A 420-nucleotide genomic window follows, 5' to 3' on the forward strand; every position below is an offset into this window, starting at 1 on the left:
GATGAGCGATGAGCGATGGGCGATATCCAATGAGAGCTCTGGTTTTCCGAAAAAATAAAGCTCTCATTGGATATCGCCCATTGTTCATCGCTCATCGCGTCCAGTGTGCGAGGGCCATTACACTATTCCGCTGCACGTGTTCGCACCCTGACGCGACGCGTGATGCGCTCATTGGGAACGAACCCTTAAGGTAACATTTCATGAGCAATAAAAAGTAGCAGCAGTTTAGAAAGTAACTAGAATTGGTGACGTACTTCCGGCGCAAGTTTTTGCTGTTTGAAGTTCATCCTGTTGAACAGCAAACCAGTAAAAGCTGTGTTTTGGTTATATTTATATGTACATATATTCTAAAGTATGGAATCACCAGAGGTAAGTTTGTAGGAACTATAATTATAAAAATAATTACTCATTCGGTTATAT

This window comes from Formica exsecta, unplaced genomic scaffold, assembly GCF_003651465.1.
Source record: "Formica exsecta isolate Colony F162 unplaced genomic scaffold, ASM365146v1 scaffold452, whole genome shotgun sequence".
Lineage (NCBI taxonomy): Eukaryota > Metazoa > Arthropoda > Insecta > Hymenoptera > Formicidae > Formica > Formica exsecta.